Source organism: Lagopus muta, chromosome 10 (genome assembly GCF_023343835.1).
Source record: "Lagopus muta isolate bLagMut1 chromosome 10, bLagMut1 primary, whole genome shotgun sequence".
NCBI lineage: Eukaryota > Metazoa > Chordata > Aves > Galliformes > Phasianidae > Lagopus > Lagopus muta.
Window position 1 is genome coordinate 4,826,330 of NC_064442.1, and position 26,689 is coordinate 4,853,018.

The 26,689-nt window shown below is 41.3% G+C and overlaps 1 long non-coding RNA gene across 7 annotated transcripts in view; it reads left to right on the forward strand.

Annotated features, from left to right (window-relative positions):
• Window positions 1–26,689, forward strand: part of LOC125698245 (uncharacterized) — a 352,601-nt gene that overhangs the window by 200,895 nt on the left and 125,017 nt on the right. For 6 of the 7 annotated variants that reach the window (XR_007379135.1, XR_007379132.1, XR_007379129.1 and 3 more), the window contains 2 exons: window positions 23,523–23,650; window positions 24,702–24,779. This is a non-coding gene — a long non-coding RNA (uncharacterized LOC125698245). Of the gene's footprint in view, window positions 1–2,151; window positions 2,238–23,522; window positions 23,651–24,701; window positions 24,780–26,689 lie in introns of those variants that run through there. The other variant, XR_007379136.1, reaches the window with a different exon arrangement.

The following is a 26,689-nucleotide window of genomic DNA, read 5'->3' on the forward strand; positions in this document are numbered from 1 at the left end:
TTCTGATCTTCGTCCACACCATGCTGGAGATACTGACGAAGGGACATGAGCCAAGTGCTTTTTCCAGGTCTAGATCAGTTACAACACAAGTTACTAATCAACTTGGGGAAAAAAATAGGAGGATGGTTAATAGGGCACTGTATAGTTCAACACTTAGTACAGCATTCAGATCTTTTTTTTTTTGTTTTCTTTTGTGGTTCTCTGCTTTTTTTGGAGTAAGTGCTTGAAGTCAGTGAATGAAAAGAAAGTATATGGTTAAGTTGTCTGAGTTGATTCTCAGCAGCAGCTTAGCAGGCAAATTGAACATTGCTTTGTCTTATGTGGGTGTTAGTAAAGTCACTTCTGAGGGAGGGAATAATGTGGGGAAAACTCATGTCTAACTGTCTGGAAATGTGGGAATGTAATAAGGACACACTTGTAGTTATCAGAAAAGGGATCTCAGATTTTTATTCCTGAACTCATTATGCTCCTAGGCGTGTTTTACTTCTCCGTGTCTCATTTTCCCCATCTACCAGATATGAATAACAATTTACAATTTATGCAGCTTATGGTGAGAAAGGAATTGGTACTGAACTGCCTTTTTTCATGGCAGAGAGCTGTAGTGTCCACGAAGTCCCAGAGTTTGCTCCAGGTTCAGCCTGCCACAGAAGTTCTCATTGAAGTTGCCCTATTGCTTGAAGTAGTCATTAATATTAGAAAAGACTCTGAGATCCTCTGTTCCAGCTGTCAACCCATCCCCTCAGTGACACATCTCAGCTCTTGAACACCTCCAGGGGCTGTGACAGCACCGCCTCCCTGTGCAGCCTGTGCCATTGCATCCCTACTCTTTCTGGGAATAATTTTTTTCTTAGTGTCCAACCTGAGTTTGTTCCAGTTTACTCTCTTCCTCAGAATCTACCCACTGTCATGAATGGGAGCTCACCATCAGTGTGTGCAGTAGATTTTGTTCAGTACATCTGCAACCACTGTTTGCAGTGAGACTTTATCTACTGTGAGTACACAGTCAATACAAAACAATAGTGGAGTTAAATGGCTCTGGAAACATAAACTTCTGCCTCCCATCTTCTCTGAGATGCCCTTGGACAAAGTGCTAGGTGACAAAGTAAAAATAATTGTTGTTATTGCTGTTCCTGTAGATTTTCACACATCTAGAGTTCACAGTGGAGGCAAAAGTTATTGACCTCTTGATCTTTCATGTATGTTATTGATAAAAGCCAATGATTATGTTAATGTCATATGAATGTTGTTTAAGTCTATTCACGACTTTCTGTGTAAAAGCAATGCTCCTGATGTTGTTACAGTCTGGAGCTAATATCCTGATTAATGTATGTTTTCCTTCCTAATTTAGGAAATTGCTCATGGCTGTAAGTCTGCAGACATTCTGTGATTTGTTGCATCTCTTTCCTTTACTTTCTTTCCAGCTTTTTATACATATATCTGTACGTGTAATCTAAACATACGTATTTGTAAATGAGTCAATGTGAGCTGTCACTGTCATGGTGCAGAGCCATCACCTGTGGTCTATGCTGAGGTCTGAGCACCAGAATGGAGTGGTAGAAGGTTGGTTTGGGGTACTCCAGTATTTCCTAGAGGTGATTAGGGCTTGTAAACTGTTGTCCAGTAATAGAAAGAGTAATTTTGTGGTTTATGGCCTCTTCTGGGGTGACAGTGAATGGAAAGTAATGTACTTCTATGGAGAAGTCACTGTCTGATTTCTTTTTTCATTTTCTTTGCATTTCTTCTAGCACAGAAATCAAAGTGTTTGTAGCAGTGTCTGTGGTGATTTCCTTAGTCTTAGTCCAGCAGAGTCTTCTCAAATGGTTTTTCTTCATACAGATCTTAGTTAAGGACAAGCTAAACTTACTTTCTGTGCTGCTGGGTATATTCATTGTTAGGTCCATTTACCAGAAGTGCAGACTGTTTGCCAGTCATCCCCATGGTCTCTTAGCCTTAGCTTGCTGGAGGAATGATGTGCAAAAGAAAGTATCCACTTTGTTTTTATCCATCACGCTGTAAACCTCCTACTTGTGTCCTTTTGTATCTTTTGTGAAGCCCGTTAATAGCTGTTACCGCTAATTGCTGTGCTTAGCTCGCCGTGTTCTTCTGTGGGCAGAAACAAGGGAGATCAAAGTGCAGCATACTCCATAAAGGCTTGCAGTGTTCATTCTGGAGCTAATTTACCTGTGCATGGCTGAGGGATGGCACAAAGAAACCGCAAACGGATGGAGAGAGGAAAAGTAGGTTTTACTTTGCTTAAACTTTTGCACTGCTTCAGCTGCAGGCTCAGAATGAAGCGTTTTGCAGGACTTTTCAACTAGACCTGGGCATCATAAATGGATTGGGTAGGTTCTAGCTTAGAATCTACCCTGTTGGAGCAGAGATTATATATAGTCTCTGCAAGTGAGCTTTGGAGCAGTCTCATCAATTCCTGTAAGAGCGAGCTAATTTTATGTTGTTGGGCAAAATACATTAAGAATCCCAATTTGCTGTCTCTCAGGGCTCTGCCTTGCTTTCTATTATTCACCACACCTCATAGCATTACGGGTTGCCTGCTTGCGTAAACTGTGCATTTGTCTCTGCTCAGATGGATTGTTGATATAAAGTTACCAGCCAGTGTTTATCCACACACATAGAAATAACAGTATTATTAACTACTCCTATATATGTATTTTGTGTCATTATGACTGTAAGGGCTTGTCTGAATAATAAGGATTCCCTTGAGTGGGACTCACTAGGGGAAATGACTGTTTAATAAAGACAGATAATGTAGATGAATCATTGTGACTACTTAGAGGAGCAATTGTGTTAAAACTCCTGAACTTACACAGAGTCCTTCTGAACACATTAGGGGGTCAAATCCTGCTCCTTGAGATTGTTATATTGCTGGTGATTGGGAAAAGGCTGAGATCTTTGAGAATAGGGACGAAATTTAAACAGTGGGAATTTAATTCGTTGCCATGAGTGGGACTTAGATGTTATCTTTACTTTTTAAACCCTAGGACTGCAAATAGTATAAAAGCATGCCTACATAAATGTCTATATTATATGTGTATGTTGAAAACCATGTTTAAAAGAGATTTCTTCTAATTTATATGGCTTAGTTTTTCTCTCTTCTTCGTGATGTGATACTTCAAGCTACACTGCAAGTATAAGAATATGAGTTTATTAAGTTTACTCAGAAAACTATTCAGTCATCTGTATGAGCTCTTGGAGCTATGTCAACATTTTCTTGAAAGATACCTGAGATTATTTGATGTTTACTTTTTTAAGTACAGTATTTGTGAGTAAAAGTGCACAAGAACATTTTATTACATTTTAAATGTAATTCCTGATCCCAAGGTGCTGTCTATATAAATCTGAACAAACCTACGGAATCGCTATCTATATTAGATCAGCAAATCCTCTCAGTCCCAGAACTGGCCACTGTGTTAAGAATAAGAGGCAAAAGTGAAATTCCTTGGTAATAAAACTTCTGAGCCTTGACAACTGTGAGGTAATGCCATTTCTTGCAGCATTGCCTAGACCTTTCAAAGTACACTACTCTTTATTATATGCCTTTCCTCTGCCCCTAAACCTTCACTTCTAAAGTGCACATCTCACAGGTAACTGCTATATAATGTACTTTTCAATCAGCATCCAAATTCACTCAACGCAGCGTGGGTTTTAGATAAACTAGGAAGATGAGAAATGCAGAATAAAAGGCTTAGTGTGTATGACACAACTCGCCTGTTCAAAATCTTTTGCTATCTATGGAGAAATATACCAAAAGAGCTCTTCTCCAGGGTAATTCGTTGTGGTCTATCTCTCCTTGCCATCCCTGCATGTTCCTACTCTACTCGTTTTGGGGATTTAAATATTCTTGCAGCTTGTTCTCACTAAGACTTTAGGCCAAGTGTCAGCAACAAAATGATTATACCCTTGGATCCATCAGCTCTGCAGGGGGAGTTCTGCCCATTAAGCCCCAGTGCGTGTGTTGGTATTGAGGGAGCTTTACTCTAATATGCTTCTCTAGTTCTACTAACAGTGGAAGTAGGTAGCACTGGAAGGGCTTAGATGGTTTTCCTTTTTTGCTGTCTTCAGTTTCAGGAAATAATAATAAAAAAAATTCTATAGGTGAAACGAAGGGTGAATTGGATTTCATCTGAAAAACAGTGGGGAGACTCACAAGGGTGTGTCTCCTAATTACCAGATCTCCTATAACTGATGTGTAAATCCCCTAAACTGGAGAACCTAAGCGCAGCACTAAAATTAGTGTTGTGGTTTGTAAGCAGATCCAAGCTTTTGTATTTTTTGCAGAGTAATTGCTGGCTGCTGCTGTTATTATTTACACTTGCTCATGCAGACCATGGTGGGCTTGTCTCTGCTGGTACTGTGGGCAGGTTTAAATTCACTCTGATCAAGTTGAAATACCCTGCTGAGAGGCTCAGGTTCAGTATCGTGCTAATGAAGTATGTGACTCTTGGACAAGAGCTGCTCTCCATCTGGCATGCACAGAGCATGGGCTTGAGTAGGATTTCAGTTGTGTGCAATAATCCTTATGGATGTACGCAAGTTTTTTGAGGACCTAACACCTGAAACAAAAACCTGGTAAAAATACAGTTCCATCTCAATAATGCATGCTCCAGTGTCAACAAGCACAGAGTTCATGGAACCACTTGTAGATAAAGGTAAGGGACAGCTAATGATTATCTACACAGATTTATATTAATAATATTATTGCTTGCCTTTAATCAAGCTAATATTTACTGTACAAGGTAGAGAATGGCCAATATAGAAACGTGTGTTATGCAAATTCCTCTGAGCTGGTCAAATAGCAGGTAAACTGGTAATAGCTTGGAGCTGTTCCATGTACAGTGAATCAACAGTTTCCAGCAAGCCAGCCCAGCAGGAGTCTGCACAGTTACCTTTTTGGTGCATATACAGATGGGAGCTTCTATGGTGACTGCTTTCCTCTGGAAGTAGTAGCAGTAGTTTAAAAACTTAAAGTATTTAAAAGCTTAAAAACAGGAGAAAAAACAAAGTAGTGAGAAAACTAATTGATAGATTGAATTTACCCTTATACTTCCAACCCAAATTTTCATCCAACTTAGCTCTGGTGAGACTTTCTCCCATCTTTAAGAAATAGCTGATGTCTCTCCTGTGGTCCTGTGCCACTTCCTTTGACGTGCACAGAGAGGCAGGTGAGTGGGTTTTGGAGCAGCTTGATCCCCTCTATGGAGAGGAGTAGTGCTGGAGCTGCTTGTGTCAGCCCAGGGCAAGATGGTGTCCTTGCTGCATGGGTGAATCTTTAACAACGACTGCAGGGTCAAATGCCAGTCCTTGGGCATAACCTTTCATGCTGATCTGGCAGCAGTGGTGAAGACAGTGAAGTAGATGACAGCAATCCATAGTGACTATTGCAAGACGTTATAGCACGGGCAACCAGTGTGAAGATCTTGAGAATAAATTCTGTCTAGGCTAAAGCTTCTCCTGTTTCAAGAAGTTGGGCTGCATTGCTGTTGAAGGGACTTGCTGCTATCTGGTGCTGGAGCTCACAGGATTAGTATTTCCCACAGTTAGCATTGAAATAAGTAGGAAACAAGATTTTTGGGAATTAAACAGTGAGTAGCCTGACTTTCTTTCTAAGTGTAAGGCTGGTGCAGTACATTCATACTGGTCAGAGATAAGTGACTCTTCCCCGTGGAATGTCTTATATTGTGTAAATCACATTAATTGTAAACAAGCTGAAATTCTCTGTCACTGATTCACTGGTGACCTGTATAAGGAAGCAACACGTGCTTGTTTAAAAAAAAAAAATAAAATCATCTACTGCTCAGATGAAAGACATTGGCAAAATAACCAATCTGTAATGCAGATTTATTAATAGTCATTCACTGATTTTTCTCTGAAATACTCTTCACGTAACCTTGACTTTATTAAGTAGTCCTTAAGGTGCATTTTGAAGACAGATAATGAGTTTGGGGAATAGTCTTATCTACATCAAGCTAATCTTTAACAGCTTGGAAGGGAACTCACAGAAACTTTTCCACTTTAAGTGACATAGCCATGTTCAAATCAAGCCTTTTAAAATGTCATTTTAATAGGAAGAGTTTACAGGCACTTTTAATAGCTACACTTCATAGAGGAATATGATTTAAGGAAAGGTGATAGCAAAATTTATTGAGTTTTTAATAGTATTAATGGGGCTGGAGGGAAATAGCGACGGAGATGCAGGCACAAAACTGCGTGCATTGAGTGGCACTTGGTGTCATGATTAATAAAGAGAAAGCAGCCCTTCCTTGGAGAAACAGCTTCTTTCACAGCAGCGGGCTCTTTAAAAGGGAGGGCTTGTGGGAAGCAGGGGGCTTGAATGGTATTTGGCTGCTGAGCCTGCACATGCCGCATTGTCCAGCCTCCATGGGCAAGAACCTCCTGACTCTGCACTGACGTGCAACCTGCGTGTGCAGGAGGGAGTGAGGGCTGGGAGGGAGGGATAAAAAGAAACTTGAAGGAAAACAAACCCGTGGTCATTGTTTTAATGAGACAGCTCTGAGTTATCCCAACTGTACTTTCTCCTTGGTTTATGGAATGGCCTTGACAATGATTTCGCTTTTCCTGTGTTGTGTAGTAATGCAGACATGGATGTGCATCCATAGGCAAATGCTGACCTTTTCTTCTATTTGCTCATGCTGTGGGCTGATTTTTTAACTCTCTTGGACAGCCAGACAAACTACATGAAACTCTTCTGCTGATTCCAGTGGGCTTAGCTCATGTTGTTTTGCTTTCTTTATTGTTTGGGCTTCAAATGTCCCAGCTTTCCTGAGCGTGCACACATTTGGTTTCTGACTAATGCAAGGCCTCCGTCAGAGGGACAGTGTTTGTCATCCCCCAACCAGAGGCTCTTGGAGTCGGGTCATGACTCAGACACCACAAACTGTACACAGAACAGACCACAAATTCCTCCAGTGGGTCTGAACAAGGCTTTCCGAGAAGCCACTTCCCCTGCTGGTTATGCACTAACTTTGTAACTCTGGCTGACAGGTAGCAAATAACTGTAGTTCTGAAGTGGCTTTTTAAAAACATATTTAATTGTTTTTGTGGCTGTTTAAAATCCTGCTTTTTTGTGTGTGTGCTTTATGGAAATTTTGGCACTGATTGGTGGTCCAACGCTGGGAGTTTTGATCTGAAACTTACATCTTAGCCTGTTCCACTAATATTTCCTAGAGCTGCTCTCATGTGAGTTGTGCACAAAACCCATAAATTGGCTGTTTTCTGCTCAAATGACTCCTGAGCTTTGAGAAAACATGATGAAACGGGGCTGGTGGGAAGAGAGCTTTGAGGGAAGCCTGATTCCAGGTGAGTTACCCAGGCTGGGGACCCACAGACATATCCAGTTTGAAGGCAGAGTCAGGGTTAACAAATCTGCTAACAAGCTTTACACGTTTGCTGACCAGTAATAAATCCCATCTTGATTTATTGCCAAATGCACTTTGGCATGAGTCCTCAGTATCATTTTGCAAGTGGATGAGGAGCAAGTTTTGATCTTAAATCCTTGCTGGAAAACCCAGTTGTGAGAACCAGCTGGAGCCAGCCCTTTGATTTAACTTCTCTTTTTCTTTAACAAAACAAGAGAATTCATCTGCCAACACACTATTCTGTGCTCTTTTGTCAATAGAAAAGTTGTTTTGCTAATGGTTATCTGTCTGCAAGTCCTTGACCTGCTTGTAAACACATTTCTGCAGGAAAACCCTAGGCCATGGCCTCAAGCCTTTACGTCAACAAGAAGAGATAAAGTGACCAAAACTTAACCTGATCTGGCCTGGAGTGCCCTCTACTGCCCCTTGACCAAATGCTTCCCTAATCTGCGTCCTTCTGAAAGGAACAGATTATTGTGCAAGTAGTATTACCAAGAATTAAATCAATTTTCAGAGCCTGACTTCCTCCTTCCTTCCCCCATGCCCATAGCCCAAGTCAGTTGAGATGCTGGAGGTTAAAGAACGAGGCTTGGTATGTCTGGGAGTTGGGGCAGGAGTTCTCCCCCACATTGCCCCTCTGCTCCTGCTCAAGACTGTCAGTGGTCCGTTATGCTGTGTTGTACCTTCCAAACTGTGAAATAATTGGGGGGGGGGGGGACCAAGTTCACCAAGTTGCTATAAAAGGCCTCTTGATCATTTGGCATTTGTTCTTTGGTATGTCCAGGGTTCAGGGAGCTGCTGAGCTCCTGGTGTTGCTCAAGTCATGGTGGACGCTCTGATTTCTTCATCAGAGCTGGGCTAGGAAAGTTGAGGTGCTTGGCAAAAGGGAAGCCCCATGTTTGTGTGAATGAGAAAAGGCAAAGCTACAGAGCAGGTCTAGAACTAAGGTGACAAACTCCAAATGAACGGAAGCACCCACAGTGTTGGGCCCCAGTTCACACCCTGCTTCAACTGTTCTCGAGGCAGCTGCACTGGGAAGTTTCATCACCAGATGGCAAGATGGTGGGTTGTGTTCCTCCAGAACAGTGTTTTCTAATTGCTTTTTTATAGTTCAGTTGCAGGTTTGGCTCAGTGCCATAATGATGAGCTCATTCCTTTGGCCAAGGCTGGTGGTGGGATTGGGTCAGACTGAACTGGGCTGGGACAAAGGTTTGAATTAGCCAGACCTGATATGTGTAGATAATCACTAGATGTGAAACTGCACGTGACAGGGCAGAAACATCTCGGGGTCAAATGTGAGGGGTCTGAAAAAACCCAAAGCTAAAGGAAAATGCATCTGCTGAACTATAGGTATTCTCCTGTGTGCTGGTACTGAAGGACCTTTAAATGCTGCAATTTTTTTTTCAGGGCCTACCAGTCATGGTGAACAAGATTGTTCACCTCAAGGTGAGATTCAGGCAAGGGGCTGAAATCTGTGCCCCAAAGTATTTCCCACTTCCCTGGGAGACAGCTTTTGTCTCCTTTTCCCATCTCCTACAGACAGGTATCCTATGAACTTCCTCCACACGCTGGGAGGAGAAGACGAGATCTTTCAGGTATCATTCCAGCTGTGTTGTTTCCTTAAGAGACAGCTGTTTCACAGTCTTCTTTTGTGTGCTTAACCTTGTTTATCTGAATAAGACAGTGATAGTTCCACTTCTGCGTGGTGGGATTAATTCATAAGCTTTAGCCCAAATGGGATAAAACTTTCAAGGTTAACTTACATTACTTACATTATTATTACTGGATAAAACTTGCAAGGTTAACTTATCATTTCAGCTTCCCTGTCAGAAAATCAAACTTTGAGGAGCAAAGTGGTTTTTTTTTTTTTCCTATGGAAAAGATATATTTAAGAAAAAGTGTTCTTTCTTTTTCCCCAGCAGAAAATCTAAGAAAAAAATTTCAATCTACCCAATTGGAAATGTAAATAATTCAAAATAATTACTTTTCCTTTTTTTCTTGACAATATTTATCTCCCCCTATCCAAAGTTTAGCAGGACTGTGAAAATGAACACCACTAGATCTGGTGGGCACTTACTCAGACTGAAGTAATTAACACTGTGGTGATGAGAACTCACCCTTCTTGTATGGTACAGTGTTGCTTCATCAAAGGGCTGGCTGAACCTATTCAGTATTCTCAACTATTTTCCAAACCAAACTTCTGAATACATGTTAGCTGTTCTGATTAAGTCAAACTCCTGAACTCCCTCCAGGCTCTGCACTGGAGATGATATTTATACAGCACTAATGGAGAAAACTTGGTGTGTTTCAAAAAATAATTCCCAGGCAAAGCAAACTTGTGTTAGAGATGCAACAAGGAAATTTGCAGGGTTCTCTCTCTCTCCCTTTTGTTTCTAAGGTTTTAATTCTCAGCCCCCAAATATTACAGGTGAGGAAGCTTTGAAAATGTGAAATGACCCATTGCAACATTTGTGCTTCTAGTCAAAATATGTATAGTCTTTTAGTTCCCAAAGCTGCCAAAATTAATTGACACTGAAGTTTTGAAGTGACTGTGGTAATTGAGAAAACTTTCTTCTTGTTGTCATTTCAGACCATTTATTGGAGGGAACACCTTAGGCTCTGGTGCCTCTAATGACTGTCAGTACAAAATGAGTACTTGCCATGTTTAGAGGTGAACTGTAGTAACAGTGCCTTGAGTCTTCAGCTGAGATCATGGTATTTTATACTGTATATATATATAGAGAGAGAGACATTGGATGAGAGAAAGGGCACACTTTTATTTGCGTATTTATGCCTTTCTTAAACCAATCCATCTACCAGTTCACTCAAACTTTCCAATTTCTATGATTTGATGAGCCACCACAAGTAGTAACTCTATAAGCAAGAAACTGTATGTGTGGCTTTTTTGTGGACTCACACTCATATAGATGTGTGTCTATATCTGCTGGCTGACGTAACAAATATCTTTGTTTTTAGAAAAAGAGGATTTTCCTTAGGGACTTTAAATAGATTCAGAGGATATTCCAAGGTATCAGACTGTATTTCATATTGTCAATAGCGGGACCTTTCTGTGGAAAATGGGTCTTTTCCTGTAAACTTAATAATATTTCAGGATGGTGAAATATACAGTAAATGTTAAACAAGAAAAGAACTAAATTGCAGACTATTCCCTGGTCAGCAAAACCTGCCCATTATTTTTCAGTTTGCTGAATATGTAGTTTTTGCCATTTTTTTTTAAGCTGTGACTTTTCAGATTCATGAGGGTAGCGTAGGTAATCTTCATATTTATAAGGACACACTGTCAACTCGCTTTTCATAATTTATAAACTTTTTTATTTTATTCCCTTTCCCTGTTGGAAGCCTGAAACTGGCATGTTTCCTTAATAGAGCTGGGGGAAAAAAAAAAAAGACCCTCAGCATTTTTGCTTTTGGAGATGATTTCTCAGAAAAAAGCTATCTGTGTTTCATGCAGAAGAGTTATCCAAAAAGTAGGTATCCTACTTGGCTTAGTAGTGCTGAAATTAGTGCTGTAGGGTCTATTTTGCAAGTGTTTGCATGTGTTAGCTTTTCAAGTTGCAGCTTGCATTTCAGTTTAGTGAGGGATTTGTCAATATGTTACAAGGCTTACATATCTTTTTTTGACATGAGTTGAATAAATGTTCATGGCTTTGTTTGGTTGGACTCTTCTTTCTCCTTTTTTATCCAATCCAACCGCCGCCTTTTCCCCACTGCCTTCTTCATAGAGCCTCTCATATTCTTCTCTCCCACTGTTTGCTCCTGGCACAGTGGGAACAGAGATTTTTCTTCTGCCCCAGCGCCGTGTGACTGACAAGGACAGGCACCACTCTTTCCAAGATGAAATGGAAGTAGTTTGATAGCCATTTCCTCTTCCCCTTTGTGATTTTGCTGAATTACTTTTCAATAGGGTTGACAAAAGTAAACACTTCCAGGCATTCTGATTAACCTTGCTGCTCAGAAATATTTTGATGTTTTCAGAATTGGTCCCAGAATTTGCAAGAGGCCAACTTTGCTTTCAGAAGTAATTCACTGCGTTGATACTGATTTATAAACCACGATGAAATTAAGTGACTGGGTACTTTAAAAAACATCTCTCTCCTGGGCTTGCTAGTCACTATTATGGCAGATATAATCTGTTTGGAATTAGTTTAATGGCTGTTGGAATTTAAAAAGCTGGTAAGGATTGATTCAAATTGAAGGTCATGAACTCCTTTACCCATTTCTTTGTGCCCCTCACTGGCACAAGGAGGGTCCTATTTCATGATTTTTTGGCCACGATGCAACTCATCTGTTTAGATGAGAAGGTGCTGATATGTGTAATTAAGCTGAAACGTCATCAGGGAAGAAACTGTTAATATTTAGTAACTAACATATAGTTGACTCTGTCCATCCAGCTTTCAGTCTGTCCCTCGTAAGTTTTGAGCTTGTTAGTTTCAGCAAAATCTGGCACAGAAGTAGACTTATTTATTAGCATTTTGCTAATAAAAACTTTTGGAGAACTGAAAGCTGGTGGAGGGAAGGTTTTCCTACAGCTCAGACAGTGAAGATCTACAGGTAGATTTGAGCACACTTTGGTGTATTTGGCTCTTGAGTTGGCCAAATAGGTCATGTGAGAGTGTCCAGGAAGGGGTATTCAGGAGAGGAAGGCAGCATGGTGGTTTAGGTGATGTGCAGGTGACGTGTCTGAAGAAACTGGTCATCATTCTGTTTGCTCATGCAACAACTTTTTTTTTTTTCCCTTGTGAAACTGCAGAGGGCCAACCCCACTTACGTGCCACTCTTACAAGTTTGGATTTCCTTTGCTAATATCCTGAGGAAATAATATGTCTGTGGAGTCTATTTCTTTTGATATTACTTTAGGTTGCCCTGTCCTGGGAGTAACTAGGAAACCTGGGGACAAATCGTGTCAGAAAAAAGATCTATGAGACATAAACATTTTTTTCTTGATATAATTAGACTCTATTATGAACTTTTCTGCAGGATTACAGCAGATTCTGACCCTACTAACCTAGTATCAATCCTTCTCTGTGAGCTGTGAACAGTAGAGAAGGAGGAGGATAGATACTGCAAATGGCTTAGAGGCTTAGGTGCAGAAGGCTCTGAGTATCAGCACCATTTCAAAGGATCAAAGGGGGTCTGTGACTCTCTAGCCATGCTAATTAATGGAAGAAGTGGTATTTGGTCTTCATTATGGACTTTAAAAAAGAGAAGTCAAGTGGTTTGTCCTGTGGTAAAGCACTGAACAAGGCTAGTGAAAGTAATGGAGCTGGCTCCAATAGCTTTCAGCACTGTTTCAAGAGCATGGAGCCACTTACGATGTCATGCTCAGGCAGTGCTTTCTTAAAGTTAAATGTTTGATAAATGCTGATATATTGCCTGATCTGAATCCTAAATATGTTCCCAGACAATGCACCCCTTGCAAAGGTCTCCAGGTCCCATGCCATGGAAGCATGCATTTAACTAAGGGCCCTATGGACTTCTCCTGTACCCTCTCCTTTGGGCATGAGCTCAGCAGGGCAGATTCAGTCTCCCACCAGATTAGGCATGGATTCACTGTGTGCCTTGCGTTTAAATATCCATGGGTTGCTACAGAGGTTAATTGGAGGTCAATGGTCGGGATGCAGATCAGCAGCACTAGCAAAGGACTGAAGCGCTGATGGGCACAGAAAGCAGGAGGGGAATTTTAGGGACATTCCTGCACTGTATGTTTTATTAGCTCTCAAAAGGGGAGTGTAAAGCACTTTACCGAATCCCAAACAATCCCTTCTAATCTCTGACCCTTTCTTTGACTTGTTCAGATGCTGCTTAAATTCGAGAGAAAATCAGTTGTTATGGAAGGCTTACATTTAAAAGTAGGGACGGAGCCAGATAATGCATTCATGTGCCTATTGCCCATGTCTTTACACATGTCTACATATGTATACCTCTACCTACCTTTATGATAGGTATCTATGTGATACATACAAACACATGTTAGTCCCATAGAGATGGTAAATGAGGTTTCCAAGAGAGGAAAATCTGATGAAAACTCTAATTTATGCATATCTTTCCTGTAAGTATCTAATGCATGTGACTTCATGAGTGCATTTATATCTGTGACTCTGTATTTGTGCATGTGGTGCTTGATAGGCTTATGGTGTGAATGTTCATTTTAAACTCTCTTAAAGGCACAGAACAAAATGGCTAATGGTGTGTTTTTTATCACAGCTTTGCTGTAGAATGTGACGGCATGTATGATCACTGGGTATTCAAACAGTGAAACGTGTAAAGCTATTTTTCTATAATTGGTCCCAGGGTAAGGGGTTGATCTCATGTACAAAAGGCACCAGATATGCTCTTGGTACAGTTTCTAATTAGGGAACCAGGAAAAAACTGAACTTTGGAAACTGTGGTGAGTCCATGCCTTAAAAAAAAAGAAAGAAATAATCACTTTGACCTTGAACTCCAAAAGCCCTGAAATCAACTGATTTTTACTCTTTAAGCTCCTTAACAAGCATGGGGATTAGAGGCGAGCTGTGTAGAACGGTTCATATTAGATATAAATGATAATGGACAATAGAAATTCATCTATGAGCTCAGCACAGGCATCCTGTGCAAATTCCATTTCACCAAGATATGGTGATACCATGCTACGGTGTTATATATACCACTGATAATGATGTGGTTTCATTGGTTGGGAAGAGACAGAGGAAAACTCAGTTGCGCTTGGGCAAATGAAACTTGCAGAGATGTGCAATCCTGTCCTAATCTGAGTCCGTTTAAGTAACCACAGCTCAGTGCATCAAAAAAGGTCAAATAATCCTTCTAACTCATGTAATGAATAAATGGCCTGTTTATCTCTCTACTTTGAGTATGATGAAATCACCTCCTCAACAAAGAGAGAAAACTTACAAAAGGAGTAAACTGACTTCAGGCTGAGGCTGCATATTTCGGTGGCCTTCCATCTGTCCACAGCTAAATGAGGAAGGATGCTGTTGTCACATTAGAAAAACATTTTTTCAGCGACTACATTTTGTCAGATTTTTCCCTTTTTCCCTCTCTCTTTCTTCCAAGCAAGGCTAAAAAATACTCTTGTCCTCTTGGGGAAAAAAAAAGGGTAAACTTATCATATCTTGAACTGGAGAAGTGCATTGCATTTTCAGAAGAAAAACAACAGGAAAATATCTGTATGAAGAAAGGAGTTAATATGACTGCAAAGTTTGGGTTTGATAAATGTTACCCATTCAGCAGATAGTGTTGCCCTTGATAATATACCCAGTTCTTATGCAGATCTTGAAGATTATTTCCCTTCTGAAAATTACACCTGGTGGAAAGCTATTGCTTCTTTTCAAAGGCACCTCCTGTTAACCTTTCTGTTTGTCTAAAGGAGTGAATGATGTGGCTAAACAGGCTACTGCCTGCCATGAGAACTGGTTGGAAATGATGTTGCACAATCCTTTTCCTCCTCCATGTCACCAAAATGGTTATTTTATTTCACTTCTCTCCATTTCTGTCTGTGTGGCCTGGCAGACCTACTGGAAAGAAGCCTAGAATAATATTGTCTCAGCTAGCTGATAGGTGTGAGGGCACCTGTGGGCAGATAGAACTTGTGTCTGTATCACAACTTAGTACACAAAACTCAAAATTGTCATGAATTTGGGACAGTCTCCAATTTCCCCTGAAAGACTTGGAAAGCGATGAGCAAAATTAAAAAGCGAGGAGTTGATTTTCTTTTTCATTAGTTCTGGCAGCTTCCCTTAGAAACACACCCATGCTCAGCAGTATCATTCTTTATTTAGCTCTGAACAGACTGAAGGACCTCAGTGAATTCTTCCTCCCTCCTCCTTTGCAGATAATAGCGATGATGCTGCCACATATTTTGCAAAGTGCTCTTTTCTGGAGCTGAAGATTGAGTTGCACCCAACGCGATAGACCCCACTGGCAGCCATGTGTTCTTAGCAGAGACATTTCTTTACCATGCCAAGTTATTTTTAAGTCTATCTAATTTTTTTCTTAATTTTTTTAAACCAGTACATAAAAAAGAAGCTATTGAGTTGCTCAATCAAAGTTAGTTTATTGCTTACCCAAGTGTTTAATAAACCTATTCCAACTCTGGACATAGCTTTAAATACTTCATTGACTGTAACAAAGCAGATTTTTCCTATCAGACCAAAGTGGCTCTAGCTCTAGAAACTATAATTAAGCACTAATTATGAGCTCTACTGGTCAGATAGCAGAAAGCAAGGTCCATTGTGCGACTGGCAGAACTGGCAATTAAAAGAGATTATTGTTGTCAGAAACGGAATAAAACAAACAAAGAAAAAATTAGGAGAAAGGGAAGACTTGCAATTGACCTGAGTAAACTTTGCTGTGTTCATGGGCTTGGGAGATTATGACATCGTGAACACAAAGCCTGAAGATGTGATGGGACAGAACAGATGTGGTAAGTTTTTCTGGAAAAACAGTAGTTGGGTAACAGGCTGTGGAGTCACATTCTGTTCAGCTTCACTTTTCTAGATTGGTAGAAAATACCTTAAAGTTCAAGACTGAAGATGTGTGCTTAGAACAAAAATATTTTCAAAGCAAAAAATTTGTCTTTACCATTCTACTCATTCTTGCAAAGCGTTCGGGACCAGAGAGAGCTACGTTGCTCTTGGGCTTAAGAAATAGAAAATGAAATTGAAATAGAATGAAGAATAGATTGACTTCCTAGGAAGGGGGGGAAAAGGGCCTTTTACAACAGGTGAAAAGGAAGTGCGGTTTTATAAATTCGTTCCATTTTAACGTGACTGGCTTCTCTTCTAACTTAGGCCATTTTTACACTGGCTTAACTTGATTGGCTCCAGTGGAGTTTTCAATTATGCCAGATACCACTAAAGTGTTACTAACAACCTGCTTGGAATTTCTCTTGAATCTGAAGCTGTTTCTGAGCTAACAACAGTCTCTCTTTTTTTTTTTTTCCCCACTACTTCGAAGTAAGATGTTCATTCTGCAGGAAACCTTGATGCCCTCTTGAAGCAGAATGCTCAAAACCAAAATGATGTGACTTTTCATATACAAATTTTAAATTTCCATGGGAAATAGTTTCCAATTACCTCTAGTGATTGCTATGCTAGTCACAGTTCATATATTCTTAGACCTGATGCAGTTGTTCATGAGAGCCCAAAGCCCCTTACACTCACGTGAGCACATTACAGCTTCCTGGAACACTGCTTGGGCTTTTAGGTGATGACTGGGAACTTGTCCAGTATCAGAAGGTAAAGGGCAAACAAAGCCGTGGAAATGACAATATTTCCTAGTAGCAGTCAGGTGCCTCTGTCCCTGGTTTGTGATTGTGCCTAAAAGTAACAGCACTTCTCTCCTGTCTTTTTTTTTTTTTTTTTTCTTAAAGCAATTTGGATCTTTTGGAAGAAAGAATTAATAAATTTCAGATGTTCCCGGTGCTTCTGTGCCAACTGGCACTGGAGGGAGCTGGTAACCTTGCCCAACAGCACTATATATAATTATTAATTAGAAAACAACATGGGAAGCAATGATCCTCTCCCCTAGCATAAACTGGAGGAACTCGCTGAAATCATGGTACAAAAGAAAATTGGTTTTACTAGAGTACACTTGAGAGCAAACTTTATTTTACTTTGACTACTGGATCACTGTCCAGAATGGAATGATGGGAATTAATTGGAAAAACTTGGGTGCTCATTTTATAAATCAGCTGGCAGAATTCCTGCCATAATTAATGGGTCTGACTGGCAACTTTCCACGAATACACACCCATTTCCCACTGATTTCCACCACACATACATGCATTTTGACGGAGCTCAACTTGCAAAGGGATGTATTTAAGACTTTATAACTGTCCCAGTGACAGCAAGTTCTAATTTAGAACTCCTGTGTAATACTTGTTAGGAAGTTTTAATATCAAAAGGGCAGCCAAGGTCTTCCATGAGAAATTTCTAGACAGTGAAAGAAACTAATCCTTTTTAGTGATGTTTGGCTTCTCCTCTGCGGTAGCTGATCTCTGATTTCATATTTTATATCCATGGTTTGTTAATGAAATTTTCTCCTTTAAAGAGTAACCAGGCGAATAGAAAAAAATTAGCTGATACTTTGCAGTAAATGTTTGAAGTGAAATTCAAGTAGCAGCCTGAGGCTCACAGTATGTAAAACCAACTACCAAAGTTTTAGGGGGGGCTTAATCTATTTTTCCTTCTCAGGGGACCTCTGCTGTATTAAATTCTTTGGTTGAAGAGAAGCAGCCAAGTTGGCATTAGAACTGACTTAGCAATTTACATCTTTTGAAAAGGGATTAGCAGATTTCTAACATTCCTGGTGCCACTATGCCAATTGGCACTAATAGGGTTTGTAACCTCACCCATCTGCACAGGTCTACCTGAAGGGTGTTCTGGGGCTCGCTGTACTTTCTTCAAAGAGAAAGAGAAGAGGAAATTAAACAGCAAGAGAATTTTTTATGTCCACACATAGTGGCATTGCTGTAGTTTGTGGTGCACACAGAGGAGAGAGGCTTGCTTCAGGCTCATTTGGGTTGATTTTTTTTTTTTGAGTGTTTTAAAATGCTTTGATATATGTGAGGCAGTGCCTCATTCCAGCGCTTCTAGAATGGAAGCCTGAGCTGGATTTCATTGGAGTTCCAGTGTCATAGGGGTGGGTTTCATCCCTGGATTTCATCCTGGTCTAAGTTAGAGCAACTTGTAGCCCACTGAGGTGCAGCGTCAGATCCAAAATTTGGCACAATTTTCTTCTGAAGATGTAAAGTCAACCAGTAAGGAATATGAGGCATGAGTTGAATTTGGATGTTCAAGTGTTCTTCCAAAGTTTTCCTGGAATGTGTAGCAATGCCTGTTTTTAGCAAAATATTCAACATTTCTTCGGTTTATTCCCTGGTGAGCGGTTGGGAGCCGCGTTACATTTTAATGTATGGTTTTTTTTAATATTCCCAAGAAGTCTACTGATTTTCCAGTTGTGAGCAAAATGGAATCTTCTGTTTTGTGGGACTTATCTTCCATTTCTCATAGGTATGTGGAAGGCTGACTGGAGGAGGAAAAAGGGTTGTGCAAAAATCCCCAATGGTAAAACAGGCACTTTCTTAACTGTTCTGAAGGCAGCTTAGCTTGAGTTTAGTATCACCCAATAAAGTTATTTTGCAATTGAAGATGCCCACTTCCTTCATTTTTGGATAAAAACAAGAGGATGTGACACCACTGCAGTTATGCAGACTACCAGGTAGTTCTTATCCAAAATCAGGTTCAGGGCCTCCCACTGTGCCCAGAAAGAAGGGGAGCTCAGATGGTCAGAGCAAACCCTTCTCAAGGCTCCACTGGGAAATAACAGTGCAAATCTGTGTATCAGGTATGAGAGTGGGAGCTTATGTTATAAATAAATTTTGATGGGTGTTTGCTTGCTGCCTTCCCATACAGTTTTTTTATATTTCTTATGTACATTGTCTGATATTACGTGCTTATAAAATGTCAGTTTTTTTAATAAAAGACCACCTGTTTGCTTTCCTTTTAACACTCCTGCAGTATTCAAAGCCATATAAAACTCTGTGGGTACTTCTGTTAGTTTAAATAAAATGGGCCAAAGCCAGCCTGTACTGCTCACACCAGATTTCTTATATGACCTGGGACTGTGACAATGTGTGCAGAGTAATTGAGGATAGGATGCCAAATAGCTGTAGCTGATTTCTTTCTCCCACCAAAGCTTTTCCTGTTTGATCTGCCTGGCTGCCTGCTGGCTGGGGTGCGTGCGTGTGTGAGCAGAGGTAAAGAGGTAAGGGAAGTGCTTTCTGCACATCAGTCACGAGAAAGCTCTTTGTCTTCTTTTCTGAAATAAAAAAAAATTGTAGCAGGAACTTCATTCAGCTGCTCATTTGGATAAATCCAGACACCCTGGTGTCTAGTGAATAGGAAGCAATGGGAGGTCAGTGTGTCTCAGTGCTATGGGAGGAGAGGGTGGCCGGAACTCCACAGCAATCAGAGCGCATATGTGTCATAGAATCGTTTGGGCTGGGAAGGACCCCTAAAGGTCATCTAGTCCAACTAGCCTGCAGTGAGCAGGGTATACACACATACAGACTGCTGATATCTATCACTGTCTAGAACGTGTGTATGACGTGTGCACATGTGTAAGGCTACTGTCATGCGGTGAAAGTAGCACCTTCCATTCACTGAACTGAGAAAGAAGAAATTCAAATTAAAACCCCTCCAAAATTACTTGAAACTATCCTGAATTACTAGGAAGGTAAAGCAATGGCCCAGCAGGGAGTGGAAAATGTAATAACGACAACTTTTATGCCTAAAGGGAAGGCAGGAATGAAATCAGTAAGATCCAGTGGGGCCAGGTGAGTAAAGAGTCAGCCAAGCAAGGAGTGTGAGATGCCCAGAGGCAGTGCAATGTGCTGGCAAGGAGCCATACTGCCAGGAGAGAGCAGAGGAGTGTGAGATGGAGGGAAAGGAAAGGAAGAGAGACAGCACAGCTTTGTGGGCAACAGAGAGGTCTTCTGGTAGCCCCTTGGTGCTGTATGCAGGTGCAGGAGGCACATGAAGGCAGGAGTCCACAGAAGACTGCTGCAAGGCTGCAAATATCATAAGCTTACAATAGGAGAAAGGCAGGGAGAGCTTGGTTGGGGCAGGCAGCACTGAAACTGACTGTGGCTGTCTCATTTCCATCAGCCCATGAAAGGCAACTTGAGAAGCAAGGTTTATGTTTGCCCTTGGCTGTTTCGTAGGGGATTCGTTAAAGGGAATAAACTGGCAGTAGGTTCAGATGGATGTGGCTACAGGGACAAAAGCTGAATATGATGTACTCAAAAATGACATTTGCCTGTTGTCAAGCAGATGTGGTCTGCTGGGACCTGTTGCTTTGGCAGAAGGTTGGTGGGCACTGCAGGGAGGGTGAATGTAGCAGTACATGATCAAACCTCCACCACAGCCACCAAACTGCAAACCAGGCCCAAGCAATCCCTTACTCAGGGAGATGAAATGTTTTAAGGGATGTTATCAGAAGACAGCTGAGCATTTCTGGGTTCCTGGGGTGAATTCGCAGCTCTGGCAGAGTCTCTAAGCTGTTCTTGGCAGCCTGGCCTATGTAGAATCACAGATACTCAGGCCATAAAAACTTGACTCTTCCATCTCAACGCTGCCTGATCTTTTTCTCACTCCTTTTGCATCAGCTTTTTAAAAACCCCAGTGGTTACAAGGTGTTGCTGTGGCTGTCTGTTCCCAGTGAGCTAGGAAATGTGCAAAGGCAATGAGAATGATCTTCATCCCCTTTACAAAGCCCTGGCTGGTCCTCACTTATGGCCAAGAGATTTTTCTTCCCATTCTTCCCAGATGGAGCACATGATCTGCTGGAGGCAGCTCAGAACCATCAGCTGGCCTGGGTTTGCTTGGAAAGAGGGTAGTAGAACAGGGCTGAGGGGAATTAACAGGTTTTAGGGGTTGGTGTGGCTGCTTAGGATGCCATTGTAGGCATAGCCAGAACCGTTTCTTGGATTTTATGGCATTTTGTTCTCTGATCACAGATAGCCCAGAGATCTGCAGAGCAGGTTGATTGAAGGCCTTAGGACATGTCAAGGGGAACAAGAACAGGACAGAGTGCCAGCATGCTGGGCAAATGGCAGGAAGCCTGGCTTTATCAGGATGCTGCAGGCAGGAAATGATTTGAAGTACACAGCCTTTTCTTGTAGTGTGATTGAGGGAAGGGAGGAGAGCAAAAGCAGGAACAGCTGTGGCTGTATTTCAAAGTTGGTTTCCATCTTCTCTCCAGTGTTACTGCTTTTGCTTTCCCTATCAAGAAAACAAACAAACACAAAACCAACAGAAACTGCTAGATGTTTCTAGTTGCAGTGATTCTCTTTCTTCCTTTCCTGCTACTTTTAAGGCTGTTGGCCAATATCAGAAATATCCAGAGAGGATTGTTTGGAAGCTGTGATCACCTCTATCTCTGGTTCTTATGGACAGCCAGGTTGTCCTCCCTCCACACTGCTACCCAGGATGGCCAGCTGAAAAGTTGGCTTGGGTGGTTAAAATGCAGACACATGCTCTGCACCAGAGATGACAAACCCTTGGCTTTCTTCACTTTCCTTTTCCAGCCTCTTCCCTGCCTGCCTTCCTTCTGCAGTAATGTGGGAACTTTTTCTTGGCTGTCCTCTTCCCCTTGGAGATCAAACACCAGGCTCTACTGCTGAGCTCCTGAATTTATGACAAGTACCAGCTTCTTCCAGCCTCAGTTTCCATTAAATGTGTACTCACAGGAGCTGTATTGGGACCATTTGTTTTGTCTTTTGGCACTAGCTCTTTTACAAATGAGAACCATAGCAAAGGGCAAACAATCAAAAAACTGGCGAGGCAGAAGTACAAGTGTTTCACTGCTCTGTTTCTGATGGGAAAGTCTTTGTAGCCCCTAGGCCTGACGTTAAAACTTACAAACTCCTACACTTGTAGCTGTTGTGTAAAAAGCTGTTATTGCCCTTAAAACTAGTCATTGGAGTTGAAAGATAAATATTATTCTATATCTTATTGAATAAAATATATTATATCACAGGTGATGGAGACAGATTGTCTCAATAAATTCTGATACTGTATTCGGAGGAAAAGTGGCAATAAAAATGCTGATGACTTGACACAGGGAGAATATTGAATGTCATTAACATGTTATTTCCTCTCTTCTGATATCACTGTCATGTTCTTCCCACTGTTATAATCTCTATCAGTTGTGGAGTTTTTTTTTATTTTTTTCATTTCGCTTGTTTGAATGAGAAAAATGACTTTTTTTCAGTCTTTTATATTACTCACTACTTGAGAAATGATTACAGATATGAGGTCACATCCTCAAATATAGAAATTAAAACGAGGTTTGATATTTAACAGTACTCTATGCATGGGCTCAAGAGAAACCCTCAAGACTGTCACTATCATCTGATAGGTGATTACGACAAAGTCACAGCCATCTGCATGGTAATAACAGCAATATCTTGCTGTTATAAAATGCTCTGAAAGCACTTAATGAAGGTAGTTGACACTGTTCATTTAGTGATGGGGGAAGCGGAGAGCTGGGAGGTAAAGCGAGCCACCCAAGGTCATTTGGTGGTCCAGTGGCACAGCCAGATTCCTGCAGCGTGCTCTGCCTCTACCAAGTGAAGATGTATTGCCCTACAACTGCGATGGAACTTGATTTATTGCACACTGCAACCACTTTTCCCAGCTCATGTCGAACTATACCTGTTAGAGCCACAGCCCAGCAAATTTTCAGTCATTCTTTCTAAAGATACTTGTGGTTTTATCTCCTGCTCCTGTCTAGACCTGGGCTCTCTCTGTAAATACGTATGTTTCACAGTGAGGTTTGCGTAGCTGGGAACGTATTTATGTGTAGTTATGGAATGAGCTTCTAGGAAAACAGCAGTAAGCCTGTCTTCATCCCTTTTACCCATAGTAGAATAAAGCCACCATTTTTCAGAAAGCCTGAATCTGCCCAGATATTCCCATTCTGTCGCTCTGTGCCAGGAAGCCTGTTGTGATAGCCCTACGGGTAACTGAGATCAGCTTGTACCAAAGAGCGTTTGGATCACGTGGGTTGTTTGGCATCCTCGTGAGAGAATATGCTGCTGGCCTCGAATGATAGCAATTAAAGGTGCAAAGAAGTCGTCTGCCTATTTGCTAGAGCCAATATCCAGGCTGGTTTCCTACTGTAATCTTGTATTTTATCCACAGCTAATTGTGAACGACTCCAGGAATACCCACCGCTTCCATTACAGGACTGTTTCATGCACTGTTATAGTTTGTTGTCAGATAGTTTTCAGCAATTAAATTCTAAATTGATTTCACAGTTGCAGATGCTGCTTTTGTTATTTGTTTTGGTCCTCACCTGTCCAAAGGAATGGCGTGCCTCGGTCTCTTCACAAATAGACACTGCTGCTTGTTGAACGGATTGTTTTAAGAGCCTGAAAAACAGATTTTTACCTAGAAATAGTGTGTCAGACAGCTATAACAGAGTTTAATTCTCACGGAGCCTCAGAAATAATACTGATGGATTTTGAATAGGGAAGAAAAAACATAGATCTTTTGCTAAGTGCCACGGTGTCTACATTTCTCTATTTGTCCTGGTGTCTTGCAGGAAGGAGCGTTATTTCTCAACATAGAACAAACAGAAGACAGAATTAACTCCATCTTATAGCTGCATTACCACCCTGCTATTCACTTCCTGACTTCAGCTCAAGTGCCTACAGGCCCTGTCCTGCTAAGGTAATGAGAACCTTTCTGATAAGGTAGATATGGGGCCAATAAACCATAAAAGCTTTATGCCTCAATTTACCCAGGTGTAAAATGGGAATAAAATTCCCCATGTTTTGGAAAGCACTGTTGTAAAGGTAAGAGGAGCTAGCTGCTCTGTAAAGCTACAGACTAAAATACTATACAGGTGCTGAGTACAAAGCAGACCTCTGATAAAGTTCTCCTTTGCTCAGTTTCTCACCATTTTTCTACCATGCATCCTGGCAGTGTGTAGCTTCCTTTTTTTCCCTCTATTCTTTTTAACCTATGCTGGGACTTTTGGAAATAATTCACTTTTGAGGTGATGGTGTACGTCCTTCTTGCAGAAGGATTGGCTTTGGGACAGTTAATTCAGTGACAGGGAAAAAGAGATATTCGCACCATCTTGGCACCACATCATTATTAACATGCAAGCAATTCCCCCTTTTTTTCTTAACATATAAAGAGAACAATTGAATTTTGCGAGACAGGGCTCTTAATCTCCACCATCAGATTCTTCACGGCAAGGAGGGGGTGTAAAAGTTTCTCTCTTGCTCTGTCTCTTCATGGCACATGGTCCCAGCTGTATGACTCCGTTCATGAATATGCATGAAATCAGATATGACATTGCCCTGCTCCCATTAATAATCTTGTCATCTGACTTGTGCAGCATTAAGCTTCAGCCCGTGGCTCCTCATAGCGAATGCAGCCTGAAGGAGAGGGAGGGAGGGGAGGGGAAAAAAGGCCATGCCTTTTTTTATTGGGATTAAGTGCTTGAAAATTTTGGCAGAGGGTTGCCAGGAGAGTGAGGGGAGGGAGAGAAAGAGTGAGAGAAACACACAGGGACAGAGAGACGAGAAATCCTCGATGAATGCGTTGGCTTGTTAGGAGCCCAAAGCGGTGGGTGTAATGGTATGCGAGCTGACCTTGAATATAGCCACTGTGGGTTGCCCCAGCTTTTTTGTAAAAGAAGCATTTGCAGCAGAGGTTTGGATTTCAGGCTTTGCAGTCATCAATCATCTCAGCCTATTCTCCTCTTTGACAGCTCTGTACAAGGCCTGACATTTGACACCCAAGACCCCAGGACTTACACAGAGGCACAAGCGGAGGCCCTGGGGAAGAGGTAGGGAACGGGGAGAGAAAAAAAAAAACAAAAAACAAATCAGGAGAGACATTTGCCTTTTTTCTTTTTTTTCCTTTTTTTTGGTCTTTTTTTTTTTTTTTTAAAGAAGCTACAAAACAAATTGTAACTGTAATAGGAATTGATTTAACAGAAGAAGATCGCATTGAGTTCTGCTCCCTGCTTTGCGCAGGTTGTGCTGATAAGGTTGATCTGAGGAGGTGGGAGAAGAAAGGAAAGCATGGAGATGTTTGGGGGAGCAAGATGGGGCTCATACCCTCAGTTCTGGGATTACCCACCTACCCAAGACATGTGCAATTTTAACGCAGTTAACTTGCACTTGAGAACTTTTAGGCTGAGCGAGTGGACCAGCCATCTCCATGAGGGTCACAGAGCTGTTGGGGGACACAGGGAGAGCCAGGCTATGCCGAGGCCTGGTTGCCCAGACAAAATTTCAGCAAGCCTAGTTATGAAATTAAGTGAATGAGATGCATTTCTGGGACACTGCGGCTCCAAAGGGCACCAACCAAATCCAAGTATGATTTCTTAAAGCAGAGAATTGTTTTGGGGTAAGCGTCTTTGTGCAAGTAAGTGTTTACTTGCGCTGGTGGTTACAATTGTCATGGTTTGGTGTTTCTAATGCAGATTTTTTTTTTTTAACATACAAATGTTACAGCATCGTTCTGACCCAAGAGACTTATTTCTTTTGTGAGTTCGACCTTCATTTTTATATTAGGAAATGAGGATGCCCAGCCCTGATTAAACCTCTTCTATCTACGCGTTCTCCTATCTCTCAAACTCACTTGTAATTAATAATAAGAAAGTCAAGTCCTGTTGCAACTCCATGTGCTGTTAAACACACTGTTTGGTGATGCATTGGAACAAGCTGCCCAGGGAGGTGGTAGAGTCACCTTTCCTGGAGGTGTTCAAGAAGTGGCACTGAGTGACCTGGTTCAGTGGGAATGGATGTAATGGGTTAATGGTTGGACTGGGTGATCTCCATGGTCTTTTCAACCCTATTGATTCTATGATTTTAAACTAGATTGCTTGTGAAAGCCATCCATGGCTTGCTGCTCCTCCCATCATAAGAAGGGAGCGATTTCAGGATTTACAGGGTGCTTCTTTTGCAGATGAGTTCAGACACAGGGGAATTCCTTGTGAACAGGTGGAATCAAGGATGTGAGTGCAAGCAGGCAGGAAAGGACACAGCAAAACATTTTTCCTTGAGATTGAGCTCTGCAGTGGCACATAGCATATTTCAATGGGTCTGGATGCAGGTGACTAAAACTCTGCCCTTTCTGCTAACTGTTGATTCAGCCCAGAAATCTGCATCCAGACGGTGAATTTTGCTGACACAGGAGGTCAAGTTAAATAGTCTGGATGATTTTCCAGGAATGTCAGACTGTTCCATTAGGAGAGCTTGGGTAACAGAATGGTTTATTTGAAAAAAAAAAAGTCACACTTCCCTTCAGGAATTCTCCATACATTGCTTTTGATCTATGGTGCATTTCTTTTGTCTTTCACTTTGTGCATTTGCTGTTTGCAAGCCTGTGATTTCACTGCCTGAGTCAACATGTGTGTCAGGCAACACCGTTTCTCTTTCCTGTGTGGATAACTGAGAGGTGTAGAAATAAATGAAAAGTTTGTGTACGTCAAATGTTTGGGGAAGTGCTTCCAGAGCATTTAACAACCTTTTGCTTTCCATAAACAAAACTGCTTGCTCAAATGAACCTTCCCGGAAAAGGGTCACACATGATGTCAAAGTGAATTAGCAGCTTTTTATGTGAATGACTGTTTGCAAACATTGTTCTGCGGTCCTGCTTCAAACTAGTAATCATAGTTGCAGCTCCACATTAGGAAAATCCTAGCTCACTCTATAGGACACACATTTACTGCCTGTGGGGGTTAGGATG